General features: G+C 42.8%; 1 protein-coding gene across 6 annotated transcripts in view; it reads left to right on the top strand.

Moving 5' to 3' along the window:
* The window catches only part of IL1RAPL2 (interleukin 1 receptor accessory protein like 2), a 1,439,628-nt gene that overhangs the window by 157,780 nt on the left and 1,261,660 nt on the right, over positions 1 to 20,188 (top strand). Inside the window, exon 1 of one of the 6 annotated variants that reach the window (XM_068251066.1) lies at positions 11,255 to 11,275. The exons of the other annotated variants lie outside the window; for them this stretch is intronic. The gene's annotated coding sequence lies outside the window, so the exon portion shown is untranslated. Of the gene's footprint in view, positions 1 to 11,254; positions 11,276 to 20,188 lie in introns of those variants that run through there. 6 annotated transcript variants of the gene reach the window in all.

The following is a 20,188-nucleotide window of genomic DNA, read 5'->3' as shown; positions in this document are numbered from 1 at the left end:
ATTTCACCAAAAAGACACATAATCTGGTAGAAGTTCCTCCAAAATACAGATAATATGGAAGTGGTTCCCCCAAAATAGACAATGTGGCAGCAGCAGTTCCACCAACATACACATAATTTGGAAGCAGTTCCCCAAAATACGCGAAACCTGGCAGCGGCTCACCCAAAATACACGTAACACCCAAAGGACATATAATCTGGCAGTAGTGGTCCCCCAAACATACACAATCTGGCAGCAGTTCCCTAAAATACACGTAATTTGGCAGCAGCCGTTCCTCTAACATACACATAATTTGGCAGCTGTTCCCCAAAATACATAACAGCGGTTCCACAAAAATGCAGATAATCTGACAGCAGTTCCCCCAAAATAGGTACCCCCAGGTAGCCAGGTCTATAGGTGTCCCCAGTATAAGTAGCCATGAGTATAGTAGTCCCCAGTATATGTAGCCAGAGGTATAGTTGCCTAGGATATGTAGCCAGGGGTATATGTGCCCAGTATATGTAGCCAGTGGGATATGTCCCCAGTATATGTAGTCAGGGGTATATGTGCCCAGTATATATAGCCAGGGGTATATGTGCCCAGTATATATAGCCAGGGGTATATGTGCCCAGTATATATAGCCAGGGGTATATGTTCCCAGTATATGTAGCCAGGGGTATATATGCCCAGTATATGTCACCAGGGGTATATATGCCCAGTATATGTAGCCAGGGGTATATATGCCCAGTATATGTTGCCAGGGGTATATATGCCCAGTATACGTTGCCAGGGGTATATATGCCCAGTATATGTTGCCAGGGGTATATATGCCCAGTATATGTAGCCAGGGGTATATATGCCCAGTATATGTAGGCAGGGGTATATGTAGCCAGGGGTATATGTGCCCAGTATATGTAGGCAGGTGTATATGTCCCCAGTATATGTAGGCAGGGGTATATGTGGTCAGGGAGCCAGGGGTATATGTCCCCAGTATATGTAGGCAGGGGTATATGTCCCCAGTATATGTAGGCAGGTGTATATGTCCCCAGTATATGTAGGTAGGGGTATATGTGCCCAGGTAGCCAGGGGTATATGTCCCCAGTATTTGTAGGCAGGTGTATATGTCCCCAGTATATGTAGGCAGGTGTATATGTCCCCAGTATATGTAGGCAGGTGTATATGTCCCCAGTATAGGTAGGCAGGTGTATATGTCCCCAGTATAGGTAGGCAGGTGTATATGTCCCCAGTATAGGTAGGCAGTAGTGTTGGGCGAACAGTGTTCGCCACTGTTCGGGTTCTGCAGAACATCAACCTGTTCGGGTGATGTTCGAGTTCGGCCGAACACCTAATGGTGTTCGGCCAAACCGTTCGGCCACATGGCCGAACTAAGAGCGCATGGCCGAACGTTCCCCGAACGTTCGGCTAGCGCTCTGATTGGCCGAACTGTCACGTGGTTCGGGTAAATAAATACCCGAACCACGTCATATCTCCGCCATTTGTCTGTGGGTTTAGCTTTGGGTAGGCAGGCAGGGTAGTTCGCGCTCCAGCCACGCTAGCCAGGGTCCCCCCAGTCATTGTGTCGCTGCTGGGAATAGTAGTACACCGCTCGCTCAGCCACACTATATAGCATTGTGTTTACTGCCACTCTGTATACCTCGCTCAGCCACACTATATAGCATTCTGTTTACTGCCACTCTGTGTCTGCTGGGAATAGTAGTACACCGCTCGCTCAGCCACACTATATAGCATTGTGTTTACTGCCACTCTGTGTACCTCGCTCAGCCACACTATATAGCATTCTGTTTACTGCCACTCTGTGTCTGCTGGGAATAGTAGTACACCGCTCGCTCAGCCACACTATATAGCATTCTGTTTACTGCCACTCTGTGTCTGCTGGGAATAGTAGTACACCGCTCGCTCAGCCACACTATATAGCATTGTGTTTACTGCCACTCTGTGTACCTCGCTCAGCCACACTATATAGCATTCTGTTTACTGCCACTCTGTGTCTGCTGGGAATAGTAGTACACCGCTCGCTCAGCCACACTATATAGCATTGTGTTTACTGCCACTCTGTGTACCTCGCTCAGCCACACTATATAGCATTCTGTTTACTGCCACTCTGTGTCTGCTGGGAATAGTAGTACACCGCTCACCGACCACTGTACAATTAATTTTCTCAAAAACTATAAGCTCTTTTTCAAATATTTTTTTTCCTCTTGTACCCACTCCCAAGGTGCACATACCCTGCAAATTTGGGGTATGTAGCATGTAAGGAAGCTTTACAAAGCACGAAAGTTCGGGTCCCCATTGACTTCCATTATGTTTGGAGTTCGGCGCGAACACCCGAACATCGCGGCGATGTTCGGCAAACGTTCGCGAACCCGAACATCTAGGTGTTCGCCCAACACTAGTAGGCAGGTGTATATGTCCCCAGTATATGTAGGCAGGGGGTATATGTCCCCAGTATATGTAGGCAGGGGGTATATGTCCCCAGTATATGTAGGCAGGTGTATATGTCCCCAGTATATGTAGGCAGGGGTATATGTGCCCAGGTGTGCCCCCAGCCCCCCACCCGGAGGGAGCAGAGCAGAGAAGGTGAGCTATGGGACAGTGGGGATGGGCGGACATCTCCCCCCCCAACCCTTTCCTTTGTGCTCCCCTTCCTGCCTCTCTCCCCTCCAGCGTTGTTAAGTGTCGGGCCGGCAGCGAAAGTGGGCGGAGACTTACCTCGTTCCAGACGCAAGGGACGCTCCGCTCTGTGTGCGGCTAGTCTGGTCTTCTAGCCGCACACAGAGCGGAGCGTCCCTTGCGGCTGGAAGAAGGCGGAAAGTCTCCGCCCACTGTCGCTGCCGGCCCGACACTTAACAACGCTGGAGGGGAGAGAGGCAGGAAGGGGAGCACAAAGGTGAGGGATGGGGGGGGGGAGATGTCCATCCATCCCCACTGTCCCCATAGCTCGCCTTCTCTGCTCTGCTCCCTCCACACAAGCCAGGGTAACCGGCGTTCACTCTGAAGAAAAAGTGGGTGAACGCCGTTCACCCGCGTCCACGCAGGACTCGACCCCTGGGTCCTTTGAACATATCGGGCATGTCAGAAATTATCTATCGAGCCATCTAAATGGCTCAGAATCGAGCCGTGTATTCCTAACATTAAACAAGAATAAAAAAGTAAACACTAGCAATCCAGTAGAAACTAGAAAGCAATCAAGACCCACTGTCCTGATTTTCTTTAGGCTTTCACTGACAGCTTGAATCTCTTCTTTCTGTTTCTGTTGGGATACAGTTGGGGACATCAAACTTGGAGAAGGACTTAGGAGTACTTATCGTCAACAAGTTAAATAATCGTATTCAATGCCAAGCCGCTAAAGCTAAGCAGCTAAAGCTAAGCTAATAAAATTTTGGGATGCATTAAAAGCAGAGCCGGCGCTACCATTCAGGCAAACTAGGAATTTGCCCCAGGGCCCCCACCACTTACAAGGCCCCCTGCTGACAGAGTTGTTTTCCCCACTGCTGTTTGTTTTTACTAAAGAGGCTTGAAAGTTCAAGCCAAGTGTATGCAGGCTGCCCCGCCTACCAGCACAGTTCAGGAAGTTCCGCTGCCCACCCCCAGGCATTCAGCAGTCAGCGGCTGCTGATCTGTGAGGTATAGTGATACTAGAGAGAGTGTGTGTGTGTGTGTGTGTGTGTGTGTGTGTGTGTGTGTGTGTGTGTGTGTGTACAAGCAGGGGGGCAGTGAAGCAGAAGCAAGCCCAGAGCATGGACACATCTAAGGGAGTCTGTGTTACTCACTGCACTGGGAGGGGGGGTTGAGGGAGAGAGCCATGCTGTGTCTGTGTGTGCTGCTGACAAGGCTGGAAGCAGCAAGTACCACGAACACATCTGGGTGAGTCTAATGGCCCATACTCACGACCCATACAATTGTCGCCCGTGAGTATGAGGCGCCACATGGGCGCGCACCCCGAACCGTCGCTCGTCGCTGCTGTAGCCAGGCGATTGGCGCGGTCAATTGCCTGGTGACAGTTGCCGCCGCAACTTCGCCGCAACTGTCGCTAGTCCGTGTGAGTATGCGGACTAGCGACAGCAACCTCTGTCTAGAACACGGCGCTTCCGGCGGCGGGGGAGGAACGTCGGCGACAGCTTCCGTCGCACAGCTGATCCCTCTTCCGCGTGTGTACACAGAGGGACCTGGTGACGAGCTGTCGCCGGCCTGTCGCGCACACGCTCACGTGTGCTGGCGACAGGCCACAAATGTTGCCCGTGAGTATGGGCCATTACTCACTGTGCATTGCATGTTATCTGCCAGCCAGCATCACCCTGCAGATGTCCCCTGATCTACTGGGAGAGGGGGTTTTCCAACATTTTAGCATACCCCACAAAATAGCATACAAATGCTACTGAGCATGTGCAAAGTCATGCAGGTCATACATTAACCCCATAATGCCCATCAGCAGCTGAGGGATAGAGACATGCTGTGACTGTGTGCAAGAAAAGGTGAATGGGTGGTGAGAGACATCACTGGCGCATTTAGCTGGGTGTCTGGAATACCTCCTGTACCTTTAAAAAAAATTCCCTGAAATTGTTGAAGTGGCAAGCTGGTAACTATACAGAGGCTTGCCTCCTGCAGGGTCTGTGGGAAAAACTCAGCTCTTTCACTATTGTAAAGACTGATGTAGACGGCTAGTCGGCTACATAAGGTATTTCACAGGATGAAAAGTTTTTGACAGTCCCTAGACTCCAGGAGGGCTGCTTTCTGACTTGTGTGAGAGACTGGCAGGGACAAGAGTCATATTACAGGCAAATAGCCTCTGTGTAATGTGGGACTGCAATACAGATAAGCTCTCTGCTCCATCTCAGGCTATTCTCAATTTCTCCACTCCACCTCTCTCTGGGCTAGTGCACGCCAAAATCACAATGGCAATCGCTAGCAATTTGTGAGTGTGATTTTGTGAAGCGATTTTTTCAGAGCGATTTTTTTTTTAATGACTCGCTCCAAAAAATGCTATATGCAGTGTGTTTGTGATTTTGAAAAAAATCACAACGCTGCTGCCTGCTGTGGGAACACCCTCATAGGGTAACATTAGCCAAGCGCTTTTCAAATCACTGTCGATTTGAACAACGCTCAGAAGCCTTCTTGGTGTGCAGCAGCCCTCCCTCATTCACCTTTGTTTCCCTCTTCCCCTAGTCTTCTTGTCATACAGGAAAGCTAAAAAAAAGTGCAATCCTGGTGAGGCAAATTATTATTATTATTATTAGTGGTCAGGAGGAAACTGTGGGGGGAAGGAGGGTTCCACAGATTAAGTTTGCCCTGGGGCCCCAGGGCTAGAGATGTCGTGAACGGTTCGCCGGCGAACGGTTCCAGGCGAGCTTCGGGTGGTTCGCGTTCGCCTGCGAAGGCGAACTTTCCCGGAAGTTCGATTCGCCCCATAATGCTCGATTGAGCAGAACTTTGACCTCATTTTTCTCTAGGATATATCATAATGGTACGTGCTAGGCTGGTTTCAGGATGTAGTGTTGGTGGTGGTATAGCGGGTTAAGAGAGCTATCTACCAAGCACTGAGACCTGGGTGCAATTCCCGGCCAAGACCTGGGTTCAATTCCCGGCCAAGGTTTATAAGCTGGCTTTTGAAATTCTACAATTCCCTGGAAGATGAGATCCTCCTCCCTCCGGGAGGAAGGGAGTAAGGGAGAGAGGGAGTGAGGGAGGAAGGAGGAAGGAGAGAGGGATACACTGCCTGATGTTGTAAAGCAGTGTAGGCCTGTAATTGAACATTGAATGAGATTTGTGACCTTAAAATAGGGGTTTATGTGAAATCTAGATTTTTGCCTTGGACTTTTGATGTGTATTTCACTCATTCATGTCTTCCTCCAGGTATTAGAACCCTTGAAACATGTTTTCTATCATTTTTCCAGCCGGTTCGCCTCCCCATTGAAGTCTATTGCGGTTCACGAACTTTTCCGCGGACCGAACGGGGTTCGCAATCCGAAAATCGGAGGTTCGCGACATCTCTACCCAGGGCCCCTTACACCGGCCCTGATTAAAAGGGAAATAAAAACTCGAGATGCTAGCATAATATTGCCCCTGTTTAACTCTCTAGTAAGGTCACATCTGGAATATGAAATTCAGTTCTGGGCACCACATTACAGGAAAGATATTGCAGTTTTAGAGCAGGTGCAGAGACAAGCGACAAAATTGATACGAGGGATGGAAGGTCTCACTTACCAAGAAAGGTTAGATAAACAAGGTTTATTTAGTCTAGAGAAAAGACACCTTAGAGGGGATCTAATTAACATGTATAAATACATCGGAGGGCAATATAATAGCTTGGCGGATGTGCTTTTTGTCCCTAGACCTTTTCAAAGGACTAGAGGACATGATCTGCGCATGGAGGAAAAACATTTTAGCAATTTATTTAGGAAAGGGTTTTTTGCAGTAAGAGTGATTAAGATGTGGAATGCATTGCCACAGGAAGTAGTTATGGCAAATTCTATACCGGCATTTAAAGGGGGCTTAGATGCTTTCCTTGCGTTGAAAGACATCCATGGCTACAATTACTAGGTAATGCCCAGTGATGTTGATCTAGGGATTTTATCTGATTGCCATCTGGAGTTGGGAAGGAATTTTTTCCCTTTTGGGGCTAACTGGACCATGCCTTTTAAGGGTTTTTCGCCTTCCTCTGGATCAACAGGGATATGTGAGGGAGCAGGCTGGTGTTGTACTTTGTTCTCTAGTTGAACTCGATGGACGGATGTCTTTTTTCAACCCAAATAACTATGTAACTATGTTTCAGTGTTATTGCTTTTCCCCCATTTTATAATGTACTGTACAGTATATGGAGAATATTTTTTGTTTTGTATTAGATTATCCATAAAAAGTACATTTAAAAACTCTTTTGTGAAACCTATTTCAGGTCAGCGGGCAAAAGATTCTCCCTTTTCCCTCAATATTCTAATTTATCTTTCATCTAAAGATAATTGGTGTTCTATTTTTTCGAAGAAACCAGTGTAGCCATTTGTCATATTGACTTTTTAGGTCATCAATCTGTGAGCTCTCAATTTATATCTGGCATAACCCTGGGAACACAAAATAGTTTTCATCATTAACCTGTATTATTTTATTCTGATCTTATTCTAAAAATAGTTTTTACTGTCTTCTTGTGTAATTGTTGCACTTTAATAGTATGTCATATCAATATACAATACGCGTAAGTATATGTTCAAATATACTCCCATGCACAACATTAAATAAAATATATCAACACATTAAAGAGAATGTTAAGTTAAAAAAAAAGATTTTAACTACCTAGGGCTTCTTCCAGTCTCCTGGACTCATACTGTGCCCACGACGTCCTCCTGATCTCGTCCTGGCAGTGGCGGTGACCCCCGCAAAGCTGGGCTCCTGCACACGCGTGGCCCCTAGCCGCATGCACCCTGATTGCACTCTCGTGGCTGGGAGTGTTCTGCTCCTGCGCAGTACTTGCAATTCGCGACTGCGCATGCGCAACCACAGGAGCGTAACCACTGTGAGTGGCTCAGGGCTGTGCACAGTAGCCGCCGACTGACGGCGACAGACCAGCTTTGCGAGGTTGGCCAGGGATCAAGGTACGTTGTTGGCACAGTAGGAGTCCAGGGGGCTGGAAGAGGCCCCACATAAGTATTTTTTTTTTTTTACTTAAGTGTCCATTTAAGAGCATGCACTATCTGAGTGCACATTTGATGCTGATATCAAGGTTGAGTCACAAACCGTTTCTCTTGAACTTTCTCACATTACTTAGTTTCCACTTCAACTAGAAGTGCCTATAGTCACATAGACGGATTATGTTCTGATCCCTGTGGGCAACAGTTAAAGGGAACCTGAAGCGAGTAAAATTATTTAAAATAAATACATGATGTAGCTGCAAATGAATATTACATACTAACCTCACTGTCAGCTCCTCTCAGAAGCTCACCATTTTCTTCTTACAGTGAGTGATCCCTTCCAGTTCTGACAATATTTTGTAAGAACTGAAATACAACAGTTGCTGTCAATTATATATCAGCAGCTGTCAGTTACAGCTGAATGTACAAGGTAAAGTCCATGTTTCCCTATGGCTTAAGTGGGCGATATTACTAACAGTGTGCTGACCTGGAAGCTGTTATGGGGTAGTGGCCATTTTTAAAATGGAGGACGGAGAATACCATTGATCACAGTGGACAAATGGGATGGGGGAGAGGAGAAAGAGATTGAAGAGTAGACTACACAGGAGGTAAGTATGACCTGTGTATGGTTATTTTGGCTTTTTATTTTCAGTTCAGGTTCTCTTTAAGAGCCAAATGCTATACAGGCTAGAGATGTAATGTGTGGCCCACAGAGAGAAGAGAACAATGCTCTTGCCCTGCACTCAGCCGAGATGATCCCAGCACCCGACGGGGCCGCCATACACCTGCTAGATACTTGGCAGAGGCAGATCTGAATGGCCTACTTTGCCAAGGGCCATTTAGCATCTAAATGAAGCCTAAAGAGTGCATATTCATGAGATTAACAGATCAGTGAAGATAAATCATAAGGTAAGTCAGATAAGGAGAGATAAATCATGAGTTAAGACAAATAAGGAGAGAGAAAGCACAAATTAATAAGGTGAGATAATTCCTGAGCTAAAGTTTTTTTTTTTTTTTTTGTTGTTTTTTTTTTTTTTTGTGAATCTGTATCATAGAAATAACTGCAGATCAGTGATGCACTTCCACTTTTCCAAAGCACTTTTGACATGTTAAGTGGATTTTAGGAGGGAAAAAAGCATAAAATTTGCCCTTTAGCTGTCACAAAGTTATAGGAAATACACAATATGATAAGAGTTTTATTCTATTAAGTAATATCTAAACCAGAGATCATTCACAGAACAGGTCTACAGTATGATTGGTAGATTAAAAACCATAGGTGAGACCCATACTTGGAAAGGGTCCCTGATAAGCTGTATAATACATAAGAGTCACACCTATGCAAATTTTAAGGACTAAGTAGGTTATTGCCCGGCAAGCCGGGTCCACTGCTAAGTTGTGGGGGCACCACAGACCTCCCCTCTGTCTTACAAAACTAGTAGCTGGGACCTTGCATCTTCTGTGCTTCATGACCCCCAGTGAAAAGCAGAGGATTGTAATGACAAGACAGATCGGTATGGCTGCATACTTATAGGGAGGTACAGTAAGGAGCACACTAATGGAGAAGCCCAAAAAGAGGGGCACACAAATGTGTGAGCAATATAAAAGGGGAATACTTTTAAGAGAGCTCCATAAAAGGGTAGAAGGGCTTTGGTGGTTCTTGAAGTGACCAAGAGCACCTAAACAAGAACGAGAGACCAAAAGCACCTAAACGAAGTAAACAGAGATCAGGAGCCCAATGATGCCGTAGCGTTAGGTATAGAAGTATTTATGATAATATACTCATCTATTGATTTAATTATCTAACTTTGTCTTGTCTGTCTATGATTTATAATCATGGAATTGTAAATCTCTTAAATGTATTTACCTTTGTCAGCTCCAAGTACCCCAGGACCAATCAAAAGTACCCCTGGGGGCACACATACCATATGTAGAGCAGCAAGGTGAAAGGTACAGAAATACTAGGGGTCAGTCACAGTAATATACTGGATTTCAGCACCATGGACAGCAGCAGCCTCATTATGGTGCTAAGAGCTTGCTGCACAATATGTAACACCTTTTCTTACTCTATTTGGCAAATGTTTAGAAAACTGTAAAGGGGCCCATACACTGGTCGATTTCAGCCTTCAGTCGACAGATCGATTTGATCACAACCGATTGGCCGATTTCGATTGATTTAGATCGATTTGATCTATCTGACAGGATGGAAGATCTAGGTCGATCTGCTGCTGGCAGCAGATCGATGGCCTTTAGAGTTGCATTGGATCTAATGGTGCAGTAATGCCTTTAGATCGATTTTTAATAGATTTCCAATACATTTCATCCTGAAATCTATTGGAAATCTGTTCCTAGTATGGGGCACACATCAGATAGATTCCTGTCAGATTCGACCTGACAGGTATCTGACAGAAATCTATCTGATGGTCGAATCTTCTGCAAATCTATCAGTGTATGGCCACCTTTATTGTGATAAATATAATAATAGAATAATATAGTAAAGTCCCGTTATCCGGCACTGATGAGGATCAGCTAATACCAGATACGTTTGTTTTCCAGTTGCTTTAGACATTTAGAATGTTAAAAATAGGCCTAGCTAATACAGTGCTATACTCCACTATATACATACCATGAACTGTCTATAAAATGTTTAAGTACAGTAAGTGAAAGTATATTAACCTTAGGGCAGCCATTGAACACAGTGTTTAACCACAGCACAGCTCACAAACAGCCTAAGAATTTAGCCTTCACCACTGTGGGTATTGCCAGCAATTTGTTCTGGTTGGTTGAGACTGCTAGTTAACGAAGTTTTGGATTACCGGGACTCCTGCTGTAAATAGAGTAATCTATTTTGTGGGAATTGGAAACCCAATTTATAGCTGCTTTCCAATATAAATAATAAGGAAAGTTTTATATTTTATTTTTATAATACATTTCTAATTCTTAACAATAGGGACAGCAATGGTATCTTTCACGGTCTCTCAGTATGACCCCACTTTAAAAGCATTTTGAAGTCTTACTTTTGCTTTACAAATGCCATAGATCCCTCTATGTTGCTGGATAAAAAGGTGCCATTTTCCTTGGAGATCGCCTTTAAAAACCTCTAATGTACTCAGGTAGTAGCATGACCTTTTATTTAAGTGAAGTACTTAAAATGTTTTTTTTGAAAACCATAATTTACATTTCCAAAGTGGAAAATATCACAATCTGGCTACGTTCATAAGCAGTGCAAAAATAAATACATAAATTAAGACTTCCATTTTTAGGCATGAGACACAGCTAATTTGAAAAAGTTCAGATGAATTAAGATCTCCTCATTGTTTGCAGTATGCATGGAATATTTCCAGGATCAGTAGCCATAGCAACATCTGTCCATCAGGAAGTAGATGGTTTCTGGATTATTAAACTACATTATGCACATTTCAAGTTATTCCAGTCTAAATAATAATTATACTGTGTAACCACAAGAAGGCTATGGTAAATTAACTCAGTCAATTGCACAGATTTCTGAGAAAATAAAAGGTTTGGAATTGGCCAGTTAAGCACAAAATGAATAGTTTTCTGTGCCCCCAAAAAATAACTGACTTACAGCTATTTTTATTTCTGAACTGTTTTGTTGCTCAGATACCATCTGAGAGTCCAATATTACTTACAATGTGCAATGGGTAAGTGTGTGCTTATTTTGTTTTTACAATTATAATATAGAATTGAGCACAGTGAAACCTCTCTGGCCATGTCTGTATTTTGTCAGGCTATCTGGTTATTTTAGAACTTGGTCCACTAGCTGTACCCCTTCTAAATTTCCAATGCTATGTCATTCATATTATCTGCTACGAAGAAAGTTCTAGGAGTAAAGTGGAAGCAAGAAATTTGAGCGCATGAGGCAAGTGGACAATTTGGACACCCCCATTGACTCTCATGTTAAATATCGCTTGACGGGCGCCCAACAGGAAATTTGGGCACCAGGTGAATAACGTTTACAAACATACTTACCATAGTTATCGTTCTATCTATGTAAAGTTTAATAACAAATAACAAAATCAATATTCTTTAGAAAACAAAAATACTCCTCAAATAACTAAATATATATTGATTTCAAAAATATGATAAATGATATGGGAGTCTTAGTATTAGCCAGCACCAGGGGGATTTAGGGTTAGGCACCTCCAGGGAAGGGTTAGCCAGAACCAGGGGAGGTCTTAGGGTTGGGCACCACCAGGGAGGTCTTAGGTTTAGGCACCACTGTGGGAGGGTTAGGGATCGGTAGAGGGAAAGTTCTGTGTGAGTGTAGGGTAAGGTTTAGTTGTAGTAAAACATTGGTAATATTTACCAATGTTTTACTACAGTTATTACAATTGTACATACCGTATATTTTTGTTTTCATCGTTATAAACCAGAGGTGCCCACACTTTTTCGGCTTGTGAGCTACAATTTTAGGAGCACCCTTGTATATACAGAATGGAAAATGTAGTGGGGTCGGGATCTACCATGAAGGCCTTCGCGATCTACCGGTAGATCGGGATCTACCTAATGGGCACCCCTGTTATAAACAATATTTTAAGATTTTATTACATGAAGAAACAATACAATTATATTGTAGACAATATTATAAAATTACAATTGTACATATATTTTTGTTTTCATTGTTACAGATGATATTCCCATATTTTACTACATGAATAAACAATAAAATATGGTTATAGACAATATTATGAAATTGCGGCTGTACCCCGCGCCCTCTTTTCCAGACGCCCTTATTTGATATACGCAAGTACAGTATAGGGCCCTTATTCAATTCACTTTTTCTCCTATGTGATATTTTCATAACATACTAATATAATGCCCTTTAAGCCACCAGCAAGCAAGAAAATATTCAGAATAATGTGACAGTATATTTGCTCTTGTTAAATGCCTAGTGGTCAGCGAATAATACCACTTGCAGTTTACTAGGGGTGTGTGCTAAGTAATGTATCTAGTCTGCACCCTATTTACTAGGGATGGTCGGAATTGCCAATTTCCGCTTCCGCAGAAAATCCACTTTCCGCCATTTCCAATTACCGCTACCAATTTCTGCATTCCGAGTGGAAATGCCCACCGACTTTAACTTTGATTTTCTCAAAAAGTACAAGGTATATTTGAAAGATTTTATTTCCTCTTGTTTCTCTTCTGCTTAACATACGCTGAAAATTTGATGTTTCTACTACTTTGCTATTAATCTCTAAAGCCGGCGGCATACCGCACATCGGTAATGCAGATTTCTGCATTTTACATTTCCGCCGACTTTACCACTGATTTTCTAAAAAAAGTACAAGGTCTTTTTGAAAGATTCTTTTTCTTCTTGTTCCCACTCTTCTACTTAACATATCCTGAAAATGTGGTGTTTCTAGCACCTATGGGGGCTTTGCTATTAACCTCTAAAGTCAGCATACCGCATATCGGTAATGCAGATTTTCTGCATTTTACATTATAGTTAATGGCTGCCGAATTTAGCGGTTAATAGAAAAGCCCCCATAGGTGCAAAAACACCAAAGTTTCAGTGTTTGTTAAACAGAAAAAGAGGAAAAAACAAGAGGAAAAAAAATCTTTCAAAAAGACCTTGTACTTTTTGAGAAAATCAATGTTAAAGTCAGCGGAAATTTCCGCAAAAATCCGCCTAGCGCACTTCTATTACCGATTTCTGAATTGCGACGCAGAAATGCAATTTCTGATCGGAAATGAGGAAATTGTATTTCCGCGAAATCCGAACGAGCATCCCTACTATTTACATGTCCAGCAGGCCACTTAAGAAAGTATAGCCAAAGAGAGAATTTTTACATTCTTTTCTGGCTTAACTCTTGACCAAGGCTAGGCTAGTGAAAAGGCATGCAGCATGGCCATTTATTACAGCCAAATGACTGGTTTAAACAATAAGGGCTGTTCAAGACAAGAACCCTTTCACCTGACTGCAATAAATAACCAAGCTGCTGATGATGAAGCCTTTTCACAGGCAGAACACTGACAGCTCTGCACCATGCTGTGGTAGCTCTTTCATTAGGGTGTACTTTCTAGCAACTGTACATGCCTGAGGAGTGGTGAGGTATCCCAAGCTTCTGCCCTTCATACAACAAAACCAAACATTGCTGATGCTCAAATGTATCTGTTAGGCACAGAGCATGCTCGTTGGATTTACACACATTTTTCCCCTATGCAGCAAAACACGTACTACCATGCTGGCCGTTGATTTTAATGGACCGCTTAGGATTCTCTCATTGCTTGCATTCATTTGCATGCAAAAATGCTAGGTCAAGTGTGATCCTTGCATTAGGACGGTTCCCCTAAAATGCCTTCCCTGGTACAACACAGGGCCAGGGAAGTCCAGGGACATTTCTCCAATTTGTTGGTGGCATTCCTCTGATTGAATGCCAGCTGACCACTTGCTCTTTACCCAGCCATTTCTGCATTAAAAGAAGCTATGCGCCAGACTATCATCCACTTTAGAGGCTGACATGAGGTGTATACCAATGTCTGTGTTAGTATGTATCCATGTTTATTTTCTGACTGCTGTGTTAGGATGCATACCCACATTCAATTTTGATTGGCCAATGTCTGGCCAATTTCACCACTGCCAAGTAGTATGTGAGCCTACAGATTTAATTAATTTGCCAAATTGAGTGAACTAGGTCTCCCAAGTAAACTGCTAAACTGCTTGTCTACCCCTACTCGTTAAGCCCCTGGCAAACTCAACTCCTATAGTTTGCAACGTTGAGGTCATATTTAACTACCAACAGCACAATGGTGTAGTGGTTAGCACTCTCGCCTTGCAGTGCTGGGTTCCTGCTTCGAATCCTGTCACTGTACTTCCCCACCACACCATGTGCAAAACACCTCCAGCAATCAATATATTGGCGGGAAATCAGTGGTTTCAAATGAAGGGAGAAAAAACAAACACCCCTTCCCATCTATCTCAGCAGGAGCTTGGCTACTGTGGTAATGCATTGGTCTTCCTTCCAGAAGAAGTCCCAGCATGATGTCATCATTGGAACTTTGGGCATTCAGATGAGTGAAATGGAAAGCAATGGAAGGAGTGATGCCCTCATGAATGTAATTTGGGGCAATGGAAAGTAAGACAAAAAAAGTTAAAAAGTGTAGTTTGCTTTATGGTATACCCAAACTAAGTTGACATGATGGGATAAACATAGGTACATATAGTACTAGTCCTACTAAGGCATTATCTGAATCCCTTTCTATTTTCTTGTACTGCAAATTTTTAAAAAATGAGTGCTATTCTATGCAAATGAGACTGTCAAACAGCTTGCTGAATATGGCCGATATCCTGAAAAGTAAACAGAAAGCAAAACACTTCTGTTTGGAAGAGAAAACAATGCTGATAACATTTTGTTTTTCAGTGCTGAGAAGTGTAGAGGGTTATCATTAGTTTTTTTTGGAAGTTGAATGAGGAACATTTTACATCAGCCTTTCATGGCTTAAAAATTCAGATCTTAAACAAAAAAATAAAAATATGAGACTTCTGTCCTATGTTACTAACATTCTGTTAACCATTAGAACTACACATACAATAAATTATCTCATAAGTTTATTTTTAGTTCAGGCTTTTGCTTTAAAAATAATTAAAAGGATGCAAAAAATCCCATGTTCTCTCCTTGATCCCTTTTACCCATCAACCTCCACATGCGTGATACAAGGCATGCATAAAGGAGACATTTTACAGTTTAGATACTATTCAGGCACTTGTCCTGGGAACACATTCAAATGAATATTCTGAGAAGGCTCAGGTCACTTTGTATCGCTCAACTATATAATCCTTGAATAACGTGTGGGAGCATGGCTCACTGCGGTTACTGTTAATAGAATTATGCAAATATAGCTTTCATTTTTTACTGCTTGATATAAATAACACTACAAAGGCTTATGAACAAACATGAAATATTTTGCATTATGGAAACTAAAGCTAATGATTGAGAGAGCTGTGTGAAAGATTTGATATGTATCTAATGAACATATCCTCAAAATAACATTCCTTCCCAGTTCTAGAATTTCTGATGAGGAAGCAGGCCTTTTGATGCTGGAGGGGTTAGAAATATAGCTCTGCAATGCTCTTATATGAGGAGCGTTGATATGCTAATAGCAGTATGTTAATTATTGAATAGTGGGGTCATCAAAAATAAAATAAAAAGAAAAATAGGGTTTGTCTTGCTGAAAGTACACTTGCCTGCTGTGAGAGATATTGCTAAAAACTTGTGCAAAGAAAAATGCAGTACGAAAGAAATAAAGAAGATACAATATTTATTCTCTTAAAAATGCAAACTGTCTTGATGTTGTGCTGATCATGCTTTGTGTTATTGTAATTATAATTACTATTGTGCGGTTGCATTACTGATTACAAAAACAGTCATCATTAGTTTATACTGCTATGCTCCATGTTTACAGATCTTATCAGCACCTTAGTAAAGAATGGCATTTTATTTATGCAAAGGTCATCACACACTGCAGCTAGTTTACTCCCAGTGTAAAGGTACATACTCACCAGGAAATGAATCCGGGAACCCACGACGACCGAGCCAACGAATGTTGTTCGCTGATCCATCTTTCTACCAGGGGTACACAAGATGGTGCACGACTGGCTCAAACGAGGGTCCAAACGATTCCACATGAGGAGTATCTACTGTATACAAGGTGATCTACCGTGATGGGCACAGCTCGCTTGTCTAATCACGCAAATTTGCCCACGTTGCGAAATTGGGGAAACTATTGCTCAACATGGAAAAGTTGCGTGTTGCAGAAAAAAATTGCGTTCTGGTTACGGGCCTTAAGTTTAGTGTACATACTAAGGTTGAAATGTCTGAAATGTGGAGGTAGACCGGCGTCTCCCTCCCACCTTGCAAAAGCGGGGTAACTCCCGCGAAACTAGTGGGTCCGTTTGAGGGGATCCTTTGCCGCACTCTGCCTCTGCTCTGCCTGCCTCCTTCATCACTGACCTGGCTAAGTATCGATCTAATGCTTTCTTTTTTTTCACTATAGGCTGCTCATTCACATTCACTGGTCCTGCCTTTACCCTTTATCACTGACTTATGAATGTATATTTGTGACATAATTTTATGGTATACTTACACAATTGGTTTATTGAGGTATTCTCATCTTAACACTGTTTTTCAACACTGAACCCGGGTTCATTCTGATTAGGGCTCATGTACTGAGCCCTTTGAGGAGTTGATTCACTTTACAGTATATTTAGTAGGTATTTACCATGCATTGCGGATATATTGTTATTGGGCAGAGTATGTGATGGGTCTGTTTCTCAATTTTAATAGTTTTTAACCATGGATAATTTGTGAAGTGCAGTGTTTTTTACAAACACAATTATTTAATAATAAAGATATATATGGTTTGATACTATCCATAATTGTCCTGAGTTGTGCTATCATATTGGGTTATCTTTTCTTTCATTGCACAAAGGAATTGAGGTTGGTAAAATACTGCATTTGTTATTTTACACTTTTTTTTTCCAAATTCATTAATATTTCACACACGCGGTAGAAGTTCCCTTGCCCCTCGTTTTGGAACGATCCTCCAGTCCCCTGCAGCAGCAAAGTTTTATTTTCCCACGACTGGCCAGTCGATGTCTGTGTCTCCCTCTGGCTCCGCCCCCTGGTGCCGCTGGGGGTGATGGGGGCGAAGACCAGCAACTGCTGCGGCGCTGTCTCAGTCACCTGGCTGAGTGTGACTGTCCTCGAGACCTCGAGACCTGGGCTGGCCATCTCCCCAAGACAGTGATCAGCAAAAGTAAGGCTCAGCTCCCCATCCCCAGGACCCCAATATATGCTTGTTGTTCTTGGTACACGATACGGGGGTCAGCTGGGAATCTGCTGTATAACTAAAAGGGGATCTGTGGTAGCATATATATATATATATATATATATATATATATATATATATATATATATATATATATATATATATACTGTATATTAATTTGGGGTCGGCCTATATATTTATATACACACTAAAGGGCTAAAGGGGGGTCTGCCTACAAGACTAGTAGCCTATATACAATAAGGGGGGGGGGATCTGCCTATAATAGGCAGATCCTCCCCTTAATGTACATAGTCTACTAGTCCTGTATATGTAGGCAGATCCCCCCTTTAGTGTATATATAGGCAGATCTCCCCCCTTAGTGTATGTAATATATATTATATATACACTATATTATATATACACTATTTAAGTATTTATATAGCGCCAACATATTACGCAGCACTGTACATAGAGTATTTATTGTCTTGTTACTAACTGTCCCTCAGAGGGGCTCACAAGCTAGTCCCTAGCATAGTCATATGTGTATGTATGTATGTATTGTGTAGTGCATGTATCATAGTCTAGGGACAATTTTTTAGGGGGAAGCCAATTAACTTATCTGTATGTTTTTGGGATGTGGGAGGAAACCGGAGTGCCCGAAGGAAACCCACACAGACACGGATAGTGCCCTGGCCAGGATTCGAACCAAGGACCCAGAGCTGCAAGGTGAGAGAGCTGACCACTACGCCATGGTGCTGCACATACACCAAGGGGGGGGGGGGATCTGCCTAATATATATACACTAAAGGTGGGATCTGCCTAAAAGACTAGTAGCCTATATACACTAATGGGGGGGCAGGGGGGATCTGCCTATATGATACTAAAGTGAGGGATCTACCTACATACAAAAAAGTGTGTGTGTGTGTGGGGGGGGGGAATCTGTTTTGACTGTCTATATACACTAAAGGGCGTATCTGCTGCCTATATACAGTTCGGCCTCGTTCACATTGCGTTCCAGGTGCGTTTGCGGTTTCCCCTTCCCGGCGATTTCTGTGAGTTGGGCGATTTCTGTGAGTTGGGTGGTTTTGGTAAGCATTTTTGTAACTTTTTTTGTAGAGCGATTCTGTTTTTCACTTCCTGACATCACTCAGGAAGTGAACTCTTTAATCCGGAAAATAATAAATACAATGTATTTATTCTTAAAAACGCCAACACAATCGCTGCACAAAGCGATTTTGTGAGTGTTTTGCATTTTTCCTATACCTTCCATTGAGGCGGAATTGCCTCAAAAATGGACCATGCAGCATTTCTCTGAGCAGATCAGAAACGAACCGCTCAGATGTGAACTGTCTCATAGAGAATCATTGCACAAGCGCTTTCAGGGCGATAGAAAAAAAACGCCAGCGCTTAAAAAGTTCAAAAGCGCCTCCAGTGTGAACAAGCCCTAAAGGGGATATGACTATATGCTGGGGGGGTTACCAAAATCTGGTTACGCTCAGGGCGCTGTGAAACCTAAGGGCCGGCCCTGGCAGTGACTACTGACTGGCCAGTTGGGGAGAAAATGAACCTTAGCTGCTGCAACAGGGGCCTGGAGGAACGTTCCAGGATGATGTGGGCTCATAGAGCAGCTGCAGGGGGCTAAGCCCCAAGTAAGTGAAACTTTTTCTTTTTTACTTTGGTTTAGTTTTCCTTTAAGTAGGAATCTGGCATATCACATGGGGTGCTGGTCTTTTATACTGTTAGCCTCTGAGGATGTGGCAATACCACAAAACCGCTGTCATGGGGGGCGTTGTTTTGCTTCTCTCTTTTTTGTGTCCCGTTGAAGTATCTATGTATCTATCATGTCTGAATAAATGGAAAGCAATTTTAGTTTCTAGAGCCCACTGGAATTACTCTATCTATTTAGGAATGTGGAGGCGCAGGAAGCATTGCATTAATCATCAGCTAAAGCCCAAACCACTGCCAAGTGGTCTATTTTCTGCTTATTTTGTAAAGATAAGAAAATAGAAAGCTGCATTTTGACTTTTTACTTTTGCATTATGTAAAATGGCAACAATGGGAAAAAAACAAAAGTCCAAGATAACAAGGTAAGCCAGCGCCATAAAAAAATCCAAGTCAGTTGTTAAAGGTAAAGAGAACAAAAAAAAAAAAACAGAAATAAAAGATACGAGTGCTGTTAAGTTTAGTACTACAGGCAGTACCTACAGTATGTGAGAAATTTGCTTGCTACTTTTCTGACAAAGTGTTCTTTATTTGGTCTCTCATTCAGTTCACAGCACCTAAGACTTAATCAACCCCTGTAAACAGTTGCAAGAACAACCTAACACCCTGAACTGACTTCAAAAGCATTAGTGAGGAAGAGATCTCAGACATCCTCTGTCGCCTCCGCCAGACAACCTGCGACCTGGACCCTGGACCAACTAAGCATATGCTGAAATGCCCTGACCTGTTTAGTCCAGCATTTCACAAAATAGTAAATTGCTCTCTGCAAGCAGGGAGGTTTCCTACTTAAAGAAGGAATCATCAAGACCCTTATTAAAAAACCTTCCATGGATCCAGATGCAATGAGCAGCTACAGACCTGTCTCCAACCTCCCCTTCCTAGATAAAGTTATTGAAAAAGCTATCTATCTGCAACTTGAAGCCAGGCTCTCAACAAACAACATCCTGGACCCTCTACAATCTGGCTTTAAGAAAAACCACAGCTGTGAAACAGCCCTCATCCAAGTCTGCAACGATCTGCTCATGGCAAGGGATGCTCCATCCAAATCCTGTTGGATCTCTAAG

This window comes from Hyperolius riggenbachi, chromosome 8 (assembly GCF_040937935.1).
Source record: "Hyperolius riggenbachi isolate aHypRig1 chromosome 8, aHypRig1.pri, whole genome shotgun sequence".
Lineage (NCBI taxonomy): Eukaryota > Metazoa > Chordata > Amphibia > Anura > Hyperoliidae > Hyperolius > Hyperolius riggenbachi.
This window is presented reverse-complemented; position numbering and strand designations above follow the sequence as displayed.